Source organism: Oncorhynchus gorbuscha, linkage group LG01 (assembly GCF_021184085.1).
Source record: "Oncorhynchus gorbuscha isolate QuinsamMale2020 ecotype Even-year linkage group LG01, OgorEven_v1.0, whole genome shotgun sequence".
NCBI lineage: Eukaryota > Metazoa > Chordata > Actinopteri > Salmoniformes > Salmonidae > Oncorhynchus > Oncorhynchus gorbuscha.
This window is the reverse complement of record NC_060173.1, coordinates 78,883,853-78,902,143: the sequence shown is the minus strand read 5'-3', so window position 1 is coordinate 78,902,143 and position 18,291 is coordinate 78,883,853. Positions and strand designations below refer to the sequence as shown.

At 43.8% G+C, this 18,291-nt stretch overlaps 1 protein-coding gene and 1 non-coding gene across 11 annotated transcripts in view; both read right to left on the bottom strand.

The window, feature by feature from the left end:
• The window catches only part of rapgef4a (Rap guanine nucleotide exchange factor 4a), a 53,220-nt gene that overhangs the window by 24,816 nt on the left and 10,113 nt on the right, over window positions 1-18,291 (bottom strand). The window contains exons 1-2 of one of the 10 annotated variants that reach the window (XM_046361457.1): window positions 12,487-12,623; window positions 12,197-12,356 (exon numbers count right to left, since the gene is read on the bottom strand). The exons of 6 other annotated variants lie outside the window; for them this stretch is intronic. The gene's annotated coding sequence lies outside the window, so the exon portion shown is untranslated. Of the gene's footprint in view, window positions 1-12,196; window positions 12,357-12,486; window positions 12,624-18,291 lie in introns of those variants that run through there. 3 more of the 10 variants (XM_046361474.1, XM_046361492.1, XM_046361464.1) reach the window with 3 other exon arrangements.
• Window positions 8,994-9,048, bottom strand: LOC124048732. Its single transcript, XR_006841289.1, has one exon. It is a non-coding gene; the product is annotated as a U7 small nuclear RNA (small nuclear RNA).

Here is an 18,291-nt window from a genome sequence, read left to right as displayed (position 1 = left end):
AGAGAGTCGGTCTTAAATAATTTTCCCACACTCTGTGCCTTTAGCTAGTGAGGGCCGAGAATCCACTCTCACATAGGTACGTGGTTGCAAAGGGCATCAGTGTCTTAGCAGCACGATTTGCCAAGGCAGGATACTCTGAGCGCAGCCCAATCCAGAAATCTGGCAGTGGCTTCTGATTAAATTCGATTTTCACAGAACCGCTTGTTGCAATTTCAATGAGGCTCTCTTGTTCAAATATAGGTAAGTGGACTGGAGGCAGGGCATGATAGGGATAACGAATCCAGTTGTTTGTGTCATCCGTTTCGGGAAAGCACCTGCGTAATTGCACACCCAACACACTCAGGTGCTTCGCTATATCACATTTGACATTGTCCATAAGCTTGAGTTCATTATCACACTAAAAAATCATACGATGATGGAAAGACCTGTGTGTTGTCCTTGTTAATGCAGACAGATAAGAGCTCCAACTTCTTAATCATAGCCTCAATTTTGTCCCGCACATTCAATATAGTAATCCTAGATTCAGATCATTCAGGAAAGAAAAAACATCACCCAGATAGACCAGTCGTGTGTCACGCCCTGGCCATAGAGAGGATTTTATTCCCTATTTTGGTTAGGCCAGGGTGTGACTAGGGTGAGCATTCTATGTTATTTTTTCTATGTATTTGTATTTCTTTGTTTTTGGCCGGGTATGGTTCTCAATCAGGGACCGGCTGTCTATCATTGTCTCTGATTGGGAACCATACTTAGGTAGCTCTTGCCCACATGGGTTTTGTGGGTAGTTGTTTTCTGTATTGTTAGTTTCCTTACAGAACTGTTAGTTTTCCTCTTTGTTGTTTTTTGTTCTGTTTTTAAATAAATATCATGAACACGTCTCATGCTGTGCCTTGGTCCAGTCATTCACAGGAAGAGGATCGTTACATCGTGTGAGAAACTCATCATCATGCAAGCGGTCAGACAAGTGAAAATGATGGTCAGTAAAGAAAACTTTAAGCTTGTCTCTCGTTTTTGCGCCATCAGTACAGATACCAACACATATTGACTAACAAAGTTCATTTGATATCACAAAGGTGTCCAGTACATTAAAAATATCCTCTCCTGTTGTCCTGGTTTCCAGTGGTTTGCAGAAGGTGTCTTCCTTAATTGACCCCCCATAAACGTAACAGACATATACCAGGAGCTGTGCCAAGCCCGCCACATCTGTTGACTCATCCAGCTGTAACGCATAGAATTCACTGGCTTGTATACGAAGCAGTAATTGTTTCAAAGCATCTCCTGCCATGTCACTGATGTATCATGAAACAGTGTTGTTTGATGAAGGCATTGTCTGTATAGTTTTTTGGCCTTTACCCCCAGTATTGTCCCAGCCATATCCACGGCAGCAGGAAGAATTAAGTCCTCCACAATAGTATGGGGCCTGCCTGTCCTAGCCACTCGGTAGCTCACCATATAAGACGCTTCTAGCCCATTCTTCTTAATGGTATCTGTTGCTTTTATACATGTCTTACTACTCAAAAGTTGTCTTAATTCTCGCTCAAAAAACTCCTGTGGCTTATTTTCCAAATTGGCATGTTTTGTTTCTAAATGTTTGTGAAAGAGGGAAGGTTTCATAGACTTGTGAGATAATATTTTTGCACATATAACACACCGTGGCTGAGGAAAGGCATTACTTCCAATATAAGTGAACCACAAATCAATATAGTTCTCATCATATTTGCACCTCTTCGATGGTCCAACGTCCCTGTCTGTTGTTCGGTGCTTTCCCGGGTAAAGGGGGCAGTAGCTCTTCTGGCTGCATCAGATTCACAACTGTCAGTGTCCATGCTAGCTGGGCTAACAACACATGTAGAATTACTGATGCTAGCATTGGATGTGCTCGTGGAAGCAGAACAACTTGTGTTGTCGACAGGTGCAGGTGTCGTACTGCTGGTAGTAGCAGTACTACCAGTAGAGCTGGTATGTGTCTCTATGGACGCGGGCCTTACATTTTTTTTAACCATTTAGCAATTTTCGGACCGTTAGTGAAATTCCTGTGAGAGAGTAACGGTTAATGTGATTGGATGTTAATTATTTGACGAGGCTACCTGTATTTGACATTGTTGTTATGTCACTGAAAACTAGATGGTTTAATTTTATTTTTGGCAGTGAAACGAGGCTACTCATGCGAGAAAAAACCTTACCCAAATGTATAGCCCCGTTGGAAAATATAAATGGACTGTTTAAAAATGTGAATTACATTTTTATTTGGTGTACCCCCCGACTGCATTACGCGTATCCCTGGGGGTACTCATACGCCAGTTTGGGAATACCTGCTCGGAGGAATCAGCGTATGACTCTAAGGCTATAAGTGGCTTATAGTGTAGCTGTGCCATGCAGCATGACTATTATGTAACACACAATGCAGTGTAGGCCTAGTATTGAGTTGCATCCTCTGAATGGCACACATACTGTACAACAACCCATGTCTCAATTGTCTCAAGGCTTAAAAATGCTTCTTCAACCTATCTCCTTCCCTTCATTTACACTGATTGAAGTGGATTTAACAAGTGACATCAATAAGGGATCATAGCTAATGTTTTGTACACTCAGTGTATATCATTTAAATAAAAATAAAAAAATGCATGAAACCATTTGCATGTTTAATTATATGTGAAGAGCTTCCATATCAAGGAGAGTGTAGTAGAGCTCTGCTTCTCTGTCAGAATATGAATTTTCTTCTGCTAAGCTTTTATAGGCTAACTCTGTCTCCCTACTACTAGACCCTCAGATACAAAATAAAATTCACAAAATTAAGGGTAATTTAGAGCAGTACTTTGTCTCCGAATCTTGAATTATTGACACAATAAGAAACTAGAACATTAATCATCAAACAACCATAATCTAAATTAAAAACAAAAAAACAATGTTTTAAGTGAAAACTAAAAACATTGAAGCCTAAAAAGAAAGAAAATTCACATGAACACCACATTGCCTACCCCACCCATGCTCTACCAAGGTTTTCCAGCACACAGCTTTTACCTACTACAGTAGCTGCAGTGACTTCGGAAAGTATTCAGACCCCTTGACTTTTTCCACACTTGGTTACATTACAGCCTTATGCTAAAATGGATTAAATACAAAACTATCCTCAGCAATCTACATACAATAACCCAGAGTGACAAAGTGAAAACAGGTTTGAAGAAAATTGTGTACATTTATTCAAAGTAAATAACAGAAATACCTTATATACATAACTATTCAGACCCTTCGCTATGAGACTCGAAATTGAGCTCCGGTGCATCCTGTTCCCATTGATCATACTTGAGATGTTTCTACAACATGGTTGGAGTCAACCTGTGGTAAATTCAATTGACTGGACATGATTTGGAAAGGCACACACCTGTCTGTATAAGGTCCCACAGTTGACAGTGCATGTCAGAGCAAAAACAATGCCATGAGGTCGAAGGAATTGTCTGTAGAGCTACGAGACAGGATTGTGTCGAGGCACAGATCTGGGGAAGGGTCTCCAAGAACACAGTGGACTCCATCATTCTTAAATGGAAGAAGTTTGGAACCACCAACATTCTTCCTAGAGCTGACCGCCCGGCCAAAATGAGCAATCGGGGGAGAAGGGCCTTGGTCAGGAAGGTGACCAAGAACCCGATGGTCACTCTGAAGGGCTCTATAGTTCCTCTGTGGAGATGGGAGAACCTTCCAGAAGGACAACCATCTCTGCAGCACTCCACCAAGCAGGCCTTTATGGTAGAGTGGCCAGATGGAAGGCACTCCTCAGTAAAAGGCACATGACAGCCCACTTGGAGTTTGCCAAAAGGCACCTAAAGACTCTCAGACCATGAGAAACAAGATTATGTGGTCTGATAAAACCAAGATTCAACTCTTTGGCCTAAATGACAAGCATCACATCTGGAGGAAATTTGGCACCATCCCTATGGTGAAGCATGGTGGTGGAAGCATCATGCTGTGGGGGTGTTTTTAAACGACAGGGACGGGGAGACTAGTCCAGATCGAGGCAAAGATGAATGGAGCAAAGTGCAGAGAGATCATTTATGAAAACCTGCTCCCGTGCGCTCAGGACCTCAGACTGGGGTGAAGGTTCACCTTCCAACAGGACAACGACCCTAAGCACCCAGCCAAGACAACGCAGGTGTGGCTTCAGGACAAGTCTCTGAATGTCCTTGAGTGGTCCAGCCAGAACCCAGACTTGAACCCTAAAGAACATCTCTGGAGTGACCTGAAAATAGCTGTGCAGCAATGCTCCCCATCCAACCTGACAGAACTTGAGAGGATCTGCAGAGAAGAACAAAGTACTGAGTAAAGGGTCTGAATACTTATGTAAATGTAATATTTCTGTTTTTTATTTTTAATAAGTTAGCAAAAATGTCTAACACCCTGTATTGTGTGTAGATTGATGAGGGGAAAAATTTAATACATTTTCCAATAAGGCTGTAACCTAATAAATGTGGAAAAAGTAAAGGGGATTGAATACTTCCTGAAGGTACTGTATGTTGGTCTATTGTACTCCAAACAATGTGTATGCAGGTTGCTTAATATTCGAACCGCAGACAGACCCAAGAGAAGAAGAGGCGGGGGGGGGGGCAAACCTGGTAGCTAGCTAGGGACAATGGTAGACAGTGTCCTTGGCCCCCGCCTGTAGAGCACTTTTCCCGTAGTTCTGTTAACGACGGCAAGGACAGGTGTTCGGCAGGCATCAGTGAAAGACATTGGGTGCTAGCTAGTTAGCTAGCTAACTAGTACTCCAGTACACAGAAGGTGGGATAAGTAGCTAGCTAGCTAGCTAACAATAGCAAGAAATCAATAGTGTTCTTTGCCCCCGCCTGTCGGCCACTGCTTTCCCGGAGTTATATTGACGATGGTGTGGGGGCATCAGGAACACACCAAATTGCGGGCGCAGTCCCACACTATTGGCAAGAAACGCGCAGTGGTAAGCACACCACAGTCCTTGTCCATTGCCAGTCAACGATGCTCTTTTAAGAGCCACCTAATAATTTAAAATAAGCACACAACGTGCGGGCCAGTGTGTGAGTATCGGGAGAGGGGGGTGTCAAAACTATACATGAAAGAAAATGGTCAAAATGTCTCCTCGCAGAGGCGAACCCAAGACCTTAAGACATTAACGCTTACGCTACAAACCCTGCCATGAACGCATTATCTTGACACTATTTAAATGGACATTCTGGTGATGACAGGAAGCGTTTGATGTTGTTCATTCACTCAGTACTAATTGAATGTTTTCTTGCTTGGTGAAAACTTATGTATCAGGACGCTAGCGTCCCACCTCGATAACTTCTGGTGAAATTACAGAGCGCCAAATTCAAATTAAATTACTATTATTTAACTTACATGAAATCCCAAGTGCAATACATCAAAATAAAGCTTAACTTGTTGTTAATCCAGCCGCTGTGTCAGATTTCACAAATGCTTTACGGCGAAAGCAAACCATGCGATTATCTGAGGACAGCACTCAGCAGACAACATTACATACAGTTACCAGACAAGTAGACTAGTCACGAAAGTCAGAAATAGCAATACAATTAATCACTTACCTTTGATGATCTTCATTTGGTTGCCCTCAGAAGACTCCCAGTTACACCATAAATGTTTGTTTTGTTCGATAAAGTCCCTCTTTATATACAAAAACCTCAATTTTGTTGGTGCGTTTTGTTCAGTAATCCAATGGCTCAAATGCGGTCACGAGGCAGACGAAAATTCCAAATAGTATCCGTAAAGTTCGTAGAAACATGTCAAACGATGTTTATAATCAATTCTCAGGTTGTTTTTAGCCTAAGTAATCGCTAATATTTCAACCGGACAATAGAGTCGTCATTATAAAAGAAAAACAACGAAAGGCGCGCTCTCGGGATTGCGCACCAAACAGGTTGGGGACTTTCCACTGGCCTCTCAAAGAAACTGCTCATTCGCCCTAATTTTTCAGAATAAAGGCCTGAAACAATGTCTAAAGACTGTTCACAGCGAGTGGAAGCCATAGGGAACGCAATCTGGGTCATAACCATTTATATGGTGGATAGACTTTCAATAGAAAAACACCCATTTCAAAATGGATTTTCCTCAGGTATTCGCCTGCCATTTCAGATCTGTTATACTCACAGACATTATTTTAACAGTTTCGGAAACTTTAGAGGGTTGTCTGTCCAAATCTACCAATTACATGCATATCCTAGCTTCTGGGCCTGAGTAGCAGGCAGTTTACTTTGGGAACGCTTTTCATCCAAAACTCTGAATGCTGCCCCCTATCCTAAAAAAGTTGATGTGTTGAAAACAGTCACATAGCTAACCAAGTAAGCAAGAATGGCTTTTTCTTTTGATTGCACAAAGGTAACGCAAGCAAGAAATTATGTTTGTGTTGTTTAACCTGGGTGCACCCGCACCCCCTTGGCTATTTTTACTTGGATGGCGACTTCAGGTTTTCAGGAATACATTGAAAATCAACTTGACACTGTCAATCAGTCAGCGCAAATCTGGATTATAATAACAAGAAGACAATTGCACTGACAGAGGAGTGAGAGTACTGAATAAATGCATAAAGTAAGGGCTGTAATGTTAGCTCGCTACATTGCTAGGCAAGCCAGATTGACTAGTGTATGGAGTAACGTTAGCGTTAGATGAGCAATGCCCATTGCTTCTATTATACATTAGCAGCATGGCAGTTTCCCAAAGTATGGTGTTGACTAACTTTACTTACTAGCTAGCTAGCTAGCTGTGCTTTGTGGAAGAAAGTTTATTTAACTGACTTGCCTAGTTAGATAAAGGTTAAATAAATACTTTTTATTTTATTTTTAAGATTAAGTTGTGCTAGTGCATTGCGATCTGTCCATACGGCTAATGTTACAGCCTTGTTGGCTTGTAGCTAGCTAGCTAACGTTACTGGCTAGCAGCCAAGGATGTTTGCTATCTTATTTGTTTGTGCTCTGATTACACACAACTGTCAAGGCCAACAGTTTACACAGGTGACTTCAGCCATGTGAAAACCTTCCAAAGCAAAATATAGCTAGTTTCCTTTGCTTGTGCCTTGCCTCTCATCCGACTGGTGTTAACTAGCTACTAGCACTGTTGCTGTGCAACCCAATTGTTTTGGTCCGGTTTTAGAACTCTGAGATTTGGCTGAAAAGATGTTAGCATTGTCAGAAATGCTACAAAAGGGTAGCACATCTCTGGTTCTTAATGGACAGAAATGAGCACATGAGAGTGACAAATTAAAAATGTAATCAAACCTGTTGCCCCTACAAACTTATTGATACCGAAAGGTGGCAAGTCTAATGGTCACTTTATAGACGCTATAGTCTTGTTCTTAATCACCTAGATATCGAGCTAGGTCGGGCAAGAAATTGCTTCTTTTTTTTTTACTAATGCTAATGACCCTGTTAAAAATTCGGTATGTGGTTCTCAGTAACGCCCGGGCAGCTCATGTCGAGAGGAGGGGAGTGTGTTATGTACCTCCAATCAAATTGATTTGCAAATGATCATCATCATTGGTGTCATATTGGCTTAGATACAGTATGACAGTAGGGAGATTTTGAATTTCACATTGAGCTTCAACCAATGCATATACTATTGTGGGAGCATTAGAATTCCTGGAATGGATCACTGTTAAATCAATACCCTATAACAGCATGTAGGAAAGGGCTTTCAACAACAGGTCAATGGACACTAGCATAATACAATGGGCTAAGCGCCTAAATGAACGGTGGGGCTCCTTAGAAGCTGGTTAAGGAGCATTTAGCAACATATTAATGCTGCCTGCCATCCTTTGTATTTTTGGTCACTATAGACCAAATGAAAGCCAAACCGACAGAGTCATTTGTTACCAGATGTCAGTTTGCTCCCAGAGGTCCAATTCTAAATTCAATTCTACCCAGAGCTAATCACTTCAAGACCCCCTCAGATGCAAACAGCTTTTCCCCCCAATTAAGAAGCCTTTTGAAAATGTCTCAATGACTTCCGATTTTAAAAGCATTTCCCTTACTGTAATCCAAAACTCTATGCTCTGATACAAAAATTGTATCATAAACCATGAGACTTACATTGTATGTCAGCATGTATTCAATCTTAGAACTGACCTAATCATCACATTTGTCTGAAAAAGCATATAACAGTATGCTTTTTCTATCAATTATTCAGTGTAAATAGAAAAAAAGCCTCCAGGATCAGTTACTGTAAACATGCCCATCTTTCTTTGTTGAAAATGAAAGGGCTTGGGCTTGAGAGGAGCACTTAAACTGAGCAACAAATAAGCATTCAGTGCACATGAGATGCCTTCAACACTTAAATGACCCTACTGGACCAATAAGTCTCTCCCCAGAGGTACTGGCTGATGGAGAAAGTGTGGGGTGTTGGAGGGTGGGTGAGGGTGTTATTTTAGATGGGGATTAGTGCCCACATTTAATAATAATAATAAAATACTATAGTGTATACTATGGTAGGTATGTCTCAAAAACATTACAGTGAATACTGAATAATTTACTGTAATATACTTTAGTATACTGTAGTATTTACAGTTTACTCTAGTATAAATACTGTAGTAATAAAAAAAATAGTATATACTATCTTAATTAGTGCAGTGTTTTTGCGGACTGTATTATACTGTAGTATTTACTATAGTGTTCTTGCCAACTGTAGTGCGGTATACTTATAAGGCACGAGGGCGTGTGGCATATGGTCAATATACCATGGCTAAGGGCTGTTCTTATGCGCGACAGATGCAGCCCTGAGCCATGGTATATTGGCCATATACCCCAAACCAGAGAAGTACCTTATTGCTATTATAAACTGGTTACCAACTTTATTAGAGCAGTAAAAATAAATATGTTTGTATTACCCTTGATATACCACGGCTTTCAGCCAACCAGCATTCTGGGCTCGAACCACCCAATTTACAATGTAGTATTCACTGTAGTGTTTTTGGGGACATTACTGTAGTATTTATTCAAGTGTTTTTTGTCTTTGACATAGAAGTGGGGGGCTTTCTCTGTGAGGAAACCTACTGGAGAAATACCAAAAGAGCAAATGTTCCATAACCTGTAGCTACTGTAGGTAGGACTGGGTTCTGAATGGAGAGTTCAGAGCTTCTGCTATTTTCTATAACCATAGGGAACACAATATATGGTCTATACTCCGCACGTAGGTTTCTCACTTACGTGTGGCACAAATTGGGATATGGAGGAGGGGAATGGGCAGGGTGTACTACATCCAAATTAAATAATGTAGTATTTACTATCGTTAAGAAAAGTGTTGTTGCGGACTGTAGTGTATTTACAAAATACTACACATGATTGAGGGATACTACAGTGTGTAGTATAGTATCCTACAGTATATTACAGTTTACTACAGAATTCTACAGTAAGAACTGTAGTATTCTATAGTAAACTGTAGTATTTTGTTATGTGGGAGGCGTGTCAGAAAACACTACTTACACAAAGCGACACTCTCCCCCTGTGACCTACTGCACTTGCTTCTATAGGAAGCTTTAAGCAATGCTGATGAGGAACAATCAAATACATGATCAATGATTTATTTTGCCAGGTTAGCCTTAAAATATGCTCTCCTGACAAAAGGAATATAGATACAACATCAAATATAATGTACGGTATATTTGATTGTTCTTCATCTGTGAAAACAGTGGGTAGAAAGTGTATACATCAGCTCACTAAAGGCATCTGCATGCTTCCCCTCCCAAACAGTTACAGTTTCAGCATATACTATACACTGACAACATTTTGATCGTTTTAATCTTCGGCAAGGTGTTTTTTCAGCTGTTCGTGCACACACACATTGTTTTCGAGGCAGGCCGAATTTCGGTAGCCGAAGTCTACACCCCTACATCGGTCATTTGTCAACAGTAGTGATTCTTCAATAAAGTGTTTGTTGTCATTCAGCGACTCATTTTTCATGCACATTTTTTCACTTGAGAAATACTGCATCTAAATACTTAGGTGTACAGTTTTGCGGCTAAAAAGTAATGATAACTTTCCTGAGTTATCTTTGATTGGTTTTGACTATTGTGAGGAAGTGGCTACCGTGGATAAACAAATCTATTGTCTCTGTTTTTGATCTCATTTTTCAAGCGGATGTCTTTTAAGGGAGTCTGCGAGCACGCTCTATCTGTTGCCCTAGCCGAGTTTGGCTAGGCGCCAGCCGAACCGAAGCGTATGGAAGGAAGCCTTTAGACACTCTATCTCAGCTCATCTTACAGTAACACAGTAGGAGTTGTGGACCAACTGAAAAATAGCCTGTTCCCGACAATGCAATTGACTCTCGCCCATTTCCCTATTTTCATGTCACTCTAACCCCTTCATTTTATTAGATAGGCCAAATTCCATCAACAGAGATCCAGCTCTGTAATTACAAAGAGCTCTTCACAACTGCAATATCCATTAGAATGATCTCTCAAATTAGCCTCCATTATTTCAACTCACAGAGGTTTACATGGACAGTATCAATTCATTTTTCACATACCAACTACTGCAGAATGATCAGGGTTGGAAAGACACTATGATCAGCTCTGTCTGTTGCGGGTAATGGTTTCACATAATGGTTGGTCCATTTAAACGAGACCAGTCCAGTTCAAAACAACTGAGCTACTGGTAAAGTTGTGCACCTTTCAACATTACATCATGCCGGTCAAAACCGCAAGTCTCATTCACAGCAGATAGATAAACCACATTATTCATATGAAAGTATGTGCCACTACACAACAAGCCAACCATCAAAGATTTGATGCAACAGGACATGACAGGCCAACAGAGCTTCATTGACGGCCTGGCTGACACACCTACCACGGCATCAAAGGAAGTGTCCTAATCACCGTGTCAGATTACCTAGCCAGCCCTACTGTATCACTTCACTGAAAGAGGCTTTCTGCTGTACATTAGGAGCACTACCGTATTTAGGAAACGAGGCCATACCCCAAACTATTTAATAAAACTCCATATTGCTTTCCGTCTCCGCTGTTCGTTCAGATAATCCTGTAGTCGAACTATAGAAGGGTCAGTCACTGATGTCTAATCCAGAATCCAGTTTAACCTCCAACAAAGCAGTCAACAGGTTTAGTGGTCACCATTCAAAGTAAATGCAGTCTTTGGGGGCAATCCCTGTCCAGAAATCCTTAAAGACCGTTTTACGACAAGGCAACAGCCAAAACCAAGGTTTAATAGTCAAAATGCTCTTTGCCTGATTTAACTCAGAAAAACTCATCTTAGTATTCCTCCAAATAATGAAACCGTTTTGTGATCCCATCAGATCAGTAGGCTTAGGAGGTTATGATTAGAAACATTGTTCGAGTGGATTTACTTTGAGTTAATGAAAGGAATTAAAGGCATACACAGGAAACAACACAGCTGTTCTCTGAATAGGAGGACATGATCGAACCACATCAAGTAGTTATTAACCTGGGATTTGAGTCCGGGGAGAAGGGAACACAAATTACTGTGGAGGAGTGAATCCAACCCACAAACCCAGATTACAGAAAAAAAATGACTACCGTATCATATTGTGCAAAAACTATTCTACGCAATTAAATAGTGACATGTCAAGTATAAACACAGACCCAAAAAGCCCCATATCTATGTGATAATAAGAATGGACACTCATAAGAGGAGTGAAACTATAACTCTGTGACTCGTCATAACCATCACTTAACCCTCCATACAGACAAAGGCTTTATCAATGGAGTCTGCAATGACAGATGTGTCCATTCTCATGTGCTTTCCCTCTGGGGGGAGACGTGAGAGGTCTGGGCAACTACTATCTGATCTGCCACATCCACTCTGACAAACTGATGCGCACTGTTGTTCACAAACACACACACATGATCCACTTCACCTCTCCAACCCTTATGGCTTGTCTATGTCCATTTTTCTATAAATACATGTGTTAAAATACTATAATGCTTCAAAAATGACTATGCATTTGTTCAAATTATACAGAATAATTTCTAAATGAACGCTATGGATCCAATAGTGGATCTTAAAATCAAAGTTCAGAAACACAAAAATATAACATGTCACATTACTAAATTCACAGGTCATGAGTACATTTGGCACTCTGTGCATCATTATGCATGGATGCACACTTGTATGTTGAATAATTCACGTCAGATTACATAACATGCATAATACAAACTGCTGCCTGCTCTCAAGACGTTTTATAAACTAGTACATACCTTCTACTGACTGGCAGACTTCAGGCTGCTTGGAAAAGAATTTGGGGAAGCCCCTCCCAAGAGTTTCAGTTCAGTTCTTCAGCTTTAGGATCTCACCAAACAGAGACATTTCAAGTATCCAAAACATTATAGTTATGCACATGATCCTTGTGATACGTTTCTGTACAAATGATAAGACATAATTAAAATGTTGTCAAATGATGTATTACAATGTGTTAACGTATAGAAGATCATCCCATTTTTAAGCCCCACATTAGCATTACACAGATGCTTGATAAAGCAAGACTCACCTAAAAGTGTTCACACTGTCCCATGTGCAGACAACTGTTACTGTATAGTTATCTTAAAAAGACACGATTCCCTTCTTCCACAGTCCCAGTAATAGACTCCACCTTTCAAAGTCCCTGTGTCAGTAACTGGTCTAAACCCCCCCCCCCCACATCCCCTGGTTGTTAGTGTGGGCCAGTCCTGGTGCTCCAGCCTCCATCCCTCTCTCAGAGCAGAGCAGAGTGAGTTGAGCCCAGCCTCCCTTTGCCCAGCAGAGTGCCTCCCTCCCTCCCTGCTTCCCTGCCTGCCAGCTTACTTCCCCCACGCAGCAGTTGCTAGGCGATTACTCTACTCCTCCAATCATCATGCGCTCCTGAGTGGACGCTCGGTCCATCGCAGCACCACACAGCTACAGTACACTACGCACACGCAGCGCAGACACAGTTCTACTGTAACTTGCTCACGTGGTCCCAAAAGGCAGGGACAAATGGGAGCTTTACTCGATTATTTAACCGATTAAAGTCGTACTTACACAGAAAATACAGATGTGTACCCTAAGTGCCATCTAACCTTGAAATGTGAACACATAAGATTGGAACACTGATTCGGGAGAACACTCGTCATAGTACCTTTTCATGCAGTTATCCTTCAATTTGACACCTGCTCAACTTGAAGATTTCATTATTTCATATTGACATTGAAATTGTTGTTTCATATGCTGTGGTTCATCCACTTTGTATGCAACAACTGTACATCTCTCTTGTTGAGAGTGTCGTCTAAATTCCAACGTACCAATGGTTAATGAAGGCATATTACATTTATAGCACCCAACTTGCCTTTTCGCACGCAGGGCATTCGTGAAATTGACGAATTATTCCAAATTGCATGTTCAAACCTACAGTTGAAACTAAACTGATCGGACAGTATGGTATTGTCCAGGCACACTGGGCCTGCAGCAGGGTATTAAGGGACATTACATCCAGAGCAAAGCAGAAAGCCAACCGCAGTAATAGCTTTTTGGACTCAGGAATCGCTCTTGTTCTCCTATTATCCAGGGGTGGCAGGGTGGCATACAAGGAGCATTATTTAAGGCCCTGAATCCTTGCTCCTCTATTTCGTGAGTTCTGACCCCGAAACGTTCCGTACATTCAGTACCCCTGGTTCTATTACTTAGCCTCTCTGCATTACATCAAGGACAGTGTGCAGATGGAATCTTATCTTTGACCTTCCTACTGATTACAACCACACAGGTATGCAGCTTTTATCTCTGTTCTGGCCTTGTAACCAACAGCCACACGGCATCCAACAAGTGTTTTTGACAATATTGTTAGTTAGTAACATATTTACAATCTGTTACGTCTGCTCCTGCTCCTCCCCTCCAGCGTACGACATCGCCAGTATACTAACCACGGGTCCTGGGATTCATCATTACGCACACCTGGCACTCATCATTACGTGCACCTGTGAATCATCATGATTCACACCTGGACCCCATTACCTTCCTAAATTCCTGCCCTTTACATGTCACTCTCACATGTTCACTCACCAGGTTGGTATTGTTCTTGTTTATCGGCGTGCTGCCTTATGTTAGTGTCGTGTTCTGGGTTTTGTTGTTTTATTAAAACGTTTCACCTGCTTCTGACTCACCGCCCCATCATTACAGAATACCAACTCAAAATATGGAAGCAGCAGGACAACTGGACATCTCCCAAACGATCAATGAACAAGGTGACCTTCTTCGTCAACACCATGATCAGCTGGCTCAACTGGGGACGGCCATGGAAGATGTTCTCTGCAGTCTACATCGTCTCAACAGCGGAGGACATTCTAGAGCCAGTCTACCCGACGAGTCCGCACACCAGCCCATCCAGCAACCCGCTCAGGTCAGCGATGCCCGTCTATCCCTCTCGGAGAAATATGACGGGACACCATCCAAATGCCGTGGCTTCCTCCTTCAGTGCTCCCTCTATTTCACACGTCAGATGGGAGCCCCCACCACCGAGAGGACTAAGGTTGCCATGGTTATTTCTCTGACTGGGCGGGCCTTGGAATGGGCCGTCTGGGAGAGAGGAGAGGAGGAGCTTGAGTCTTATGAGGGGTTCATGGCTCTGTTTAAATGTATTTTCAATCCTCCCACAGAGGGCAGAGAGGGAGGTAAGCGTCTGCTTCAGCTCCAGCAGAGGAATCAGACGGCTGCTGAGTATGTGCTATGTGTTCCGGACAGTATCAGCTTCCAGTGGCTGGAATGAGCCGGCTCTGAGCACGTTATTTAGAAGAGGTCTGCGCGAGGAGGTCCAGACGGAACTGGCCTGCCGAGATGACAACCTCACTCATTGCTATGGCCATCCGTCTGGATAACCTCCTCTGGGTGCGTCGGCATCCCCATCGCTTCTCTCCCTCCTTCGGCGAGTGTTCGGGATCAGAGCCTGAACCCATGGCGGTAGGGGTCACACGCCTTCCCGCGGCGGAATGGCGCAGACGGATCCAGCTGAGGCTCTGTCTGTACTGTGCCCAGGGAGGGCACAAGCACCAGTGGTGTCTGTTACTTCAGAATCTGGGATCCATTAGAGCAGAGGGACGGTCACGTGATGTTACATCACCTGGACCATGAGTGAGTATTCCATCTACTGCTCTTCCTGTTAGACTCTTTTTAGTACCCATCACTCTGGCTGACTGTCCCTCATGCCCTGTGTCTACAGCTTTAGTGGATTCTGGCGCCGCGGGGAACTTTATGGATCAAACCCTTGCCTCCTCTCTCAATATTACTACCTACCTGTTCTCCTCTCCATTTACGGTTCAAGGTCTAGGAACCGGAACCATCACACACATCACCCAACCACCCATCCTCACTGTGGAGCCCAATCACCAGGAAAACATTGCCTTCAACACCAGTGCACCAGTTTACAAAATCATCCTCGGCCTACCTTGGCTTCAGCGCCATAACCCTACCATCTCATGGTCGAGGATGACAATCACCGACTGGTCACCTGAATTCCGGAAGACCTTCTTTCCTGTCCCCTGTCGTTCCACGTCGTTTGAGAGTCCTGTGGTTACCCTCCACCCCAACATCCCGGAGGAATATCAGGATCTAAGGGAGGTATTCTCCAAGACCCGCGCTCCCTCCTCATCGCCCCCGGAGTGCCTACAATCTCATTTGCTTCTGGGAGGGGAATGAGTGGAAGGCGGTGTTCAAATCCAATCAAATCAAAGTTTATTTGTCGCGTGCGCTGAATACAACAGGTGTAGACCTTACAGTGAAATGCTTACTTACAGGCTCTAACCAATAGTGCAAAAAAGGTATTAGGTGAACAATAGGTAGGTAAAGAAATAACAGTAAAAAGACAGGCTATATACAGTAGCGAGGCTATAGAAGTAGCGAGGCTACATATAGACACCGGTTAGTCACGCTGATTGAGGTAGTATGTACATGTATATATGGTTAAAGTGACTATGCATATATGATAAACAGAGAGTAGCAATAGCATAAAAAGAGGGGTTGGCGGGTGGTGGGACAAAATGCAGATAGCCCGGTTAGCCAATGCGCGGGAGCACTGGTTGGTCGGCCCAATTGAGGTAGTATGTACATGAATGTATAGTTAAAGTGACTATGCACGATGTCTGGTCAATATGAGTATTTGGTTATGCCCTTTGGCTTAGCCAATGCTCCGTCAGGGTTCCAGGCATTTGTCAACAAGGTGTTCGGGGACATGCTCGGACGTCAGGTGATTGTGTACATCGATGACATCCTGATCTTCTCGACCAACCTGGAGGATCACATCACTCACATTCGAGCAGTCCTGGAACGCCTCTTGGCTAACCACTTGTTCATCAAGGCGGAGAAGTGCCAATTCCACCACAGGGCTGTCTCCTTCTTGGACTACCAAATCGGAGAGTGAGGATGAGGACAAGAAGGTAGATGCGGTAAGGTCATGGCCAGTCCCAACCACCATCAAGAGATTACAACGTTTTTGGGGATTTGCCAAATTTTAACCCACCGCTTCATCAGGAACTTAAGCGCCGTCACCACCCCTCTCACCTCCCTCCTCAACGGTGGGCCTCGTAGGTTGTTTTGGTCTCCAGTAGCCGACGAGGCCTTTCGTCTCCTCAAGGGGCATTTCCCCCCCCTGCCCCCTAGCTAAAACACCCAGATTCCACGCTACCGTTTGTGGTTGAGGTAGACGCATCGGAGGTGGATGTGGGGGCAGTTTTGTCACAAAGACAGCGGGACACCCTAAAATTGTATCCTTGTGCTTTCTTGTCCAAAAAATATCCATCGCAGAGAGAAATTACAACGTCAGCAATCGGGAGCTCTTGGCGGTGAAGTTGGCATTAGAGGAGTGGAGACACTGGCTGGAGGGTGTCAAGGAACCATTCATCATCCTCACCGACCATCGAAACCTTGAGTACACACGGACAGCGAGGAGACTGAATCCGCTCCAAGCCAGGTTCTTTTTTCTTTTTCACCAGGTTCAACTATCACCCAGGTTCTAAGAACATCAAGGCTAATGCCCTGTCCCATATCTACAATTTGGGAGAGGCTCCTGTCCAGAGGGCACCCGTAATCCCATACTCCCGAGTCATGGGTCCAGGGTTTTGGGACGTAGATGTGGACATCCTCCAAGCTCTAGAGAGGGAGCCTGCACCCCGGAATTGTCCTCCCGCGCACATCTACATTCCCACAGGGATAAGGGATCGGCTGCTGACCTGGGCACACACAGCTGTCGTTGCAGGGCATCCAGGTATTTCTCACACCATTCATTCCATCACTGAGAAATACTGGTGGCCCACCTCTGTGCAGGATGTTACATGGTATGTCAAGTCCTGTTTTGTGTGTACTAAAACCAAGTCCCACCGGGAATGCTCCAGCAGGGAAGCTCCTGCCGCTTCCCGTACCTCAGCGACCTCGGTCCCATCTATCCATTGACATTGTTACTGATCTTCCCCCTTCTGATGGTTTGACCATTCATCATGGATAGATTATCCAAGACATGTCGATAAATCCCTCTTCCTGCCTTCCTGTCTTCCCACTGCTCTCCAGGTCGCTAAGGCACTCTTCCAACAGGTCTTCTGGTATTATGGCCTCCCGGAGGACATCGTCTCGGACTGTGGCTCCCAATTCACATCCCAAGAATAGAGGGCCTTCTTGGAGAAGCTCGGGGTCACGGTTAGCCTCACTTCTGGGTATTGGCCTCAGTCTAACGGACAGGTGGAGAGGATGAATCAGGAGCTGGGGGAGGTTCCTGAGGAGTCACTGTCAGGACCGGCAGGGTGAGTGTGCACGTTTTCTTCCTACGTCACTCCTCCACTGGGTTGACCCCCTTCCAGTGTGTTTTGGGTTTCCAGCCGGCCCTGGCCCCGTGGGCCCTGTGGACCCCGTGGACCCCGGACCAGACCGTGGCTCCTGCAATAGATGAGTGGTTCCGGCGGGCAGAGGAGGTGTGGGAAAATGTGCACGTGAGACTCCAGCGAGAGCCGTCCATCGTCAGAAGGAGCAGTGAGACCCCTGTGTTCCATCCTGGGGGTGGCGTCTGGCTCTCTACCAGGAACCTCCCACTCTGCCTGCCCTGCAAGAAACTGAGCCCCCAGGTGGTCGCCCGCCTTTGAACACTGTCTCTCCACTAACCTGTAGCACAGATATACAGTGTGTAATAACAACAGAAAATTAGGCAACATATAAAATCCTGGGTATGAAAATCATTCCTATGTGCATCAAGGACATGGAACAGACAGCGATAGACTGGCTATAAGCTACCGATGCAGATTGTGCTGTCGTGCAAGAAAAGAAGAAGAGTGGGGAAAAGCAAAGCACAAATCACAATTGTGTTGTT